Source organism: Elephas maximus, chromosome 10, assembly GCF_024166365.1.
Source record: "Elephas maximus indicus isolate mEleMax1 chromosome 10, mEleMax1 primary haplotype, whole genome shotgun sequence".
Lineage (NCBI taxonomy): Eukaryota > Metazoa > Chordata > Mammalia > Proboscidea > Elephantidae > Elephas > Elephas maximus.
In genome coordinates, this window is record NC_064828.1 from 119,400,341 (window position 1) to 119,401,242 (window position 902).

A 902-nucleotide genomic window follows, 5' to 3' on the forward strand; every position below is an offset into this window, starting at 1 on the left:
GGGGCAAGGAGGGAGGAGAGTTTGCCTCTGGTTTCCCCCTACCTTGAGGTCACACACCTTTGGGGTCCAGCTAATTGTGTGAGGATCTGCTCTCAGCTCCTGCTTCTTTCTGTCCTCTCCATGATGGCGGAGCCGATGGGGGACACAGGCAGGCTTCCCCAAGATGGCTTGGTAGGTGTTGCTGCAGTTGCAGCTCTCTCACACAGCTTTCTAGAGAATTGTAACAACAGAAATCGCTTCCTCCAACACCTCCGTCAGCACCCTCAAGGTAAGTGGTCCAGAATAGCCTCTTTGCTGTGACCAGCTGGTCAGCTCACCCAACTTTGCAAACTCACAGACCCAGTCACCGTGCCCAGGCTGCATGCATGTCTTTCTTCTCCTTTTCCTTAGAGATCCTGTTCTTGGCTTTGTTCCTCGACTCGGTCCACTGCCTGACCCCCTCGAATGAAGTGACAAGCTGCCTTAGAGTTCACCTTCAACACCTCAGCCCCAGAGGCCACCAAGCCAACAGGCCAGTTTGCCCCATCAGTAAGATGCAAAAGCGGCTCCCCCAGCGGCTTCCGGGGGCTGTTTGCCTCCATGCCTCTTCATTCACTCATGCTTTGGCCTGCTAATTCCTTAAAACTTTTGATATCTCATGGCTAAACCCTGTTAATCTATTTTATACAGCTTTTTTTTAGGTGGTTTTAGTGGGAGGGTTGATGCACAGCACCCCCGCGCTCCCAGGAAAGCTTTTCCCGAGCTTCATCAGCCCCCACAAAACGGCCATGTGCTCGCCGACTCCGGTGTCAGCATGACCGTCCCACCCTCTCAGCACCTGGGCGTGGCTCAGCACTCCAGCACCACCCCGCCCCTACCGCAATTCCCAAGAAAAAGGAGCAGTGTCCAAGCAACGAGGGAGG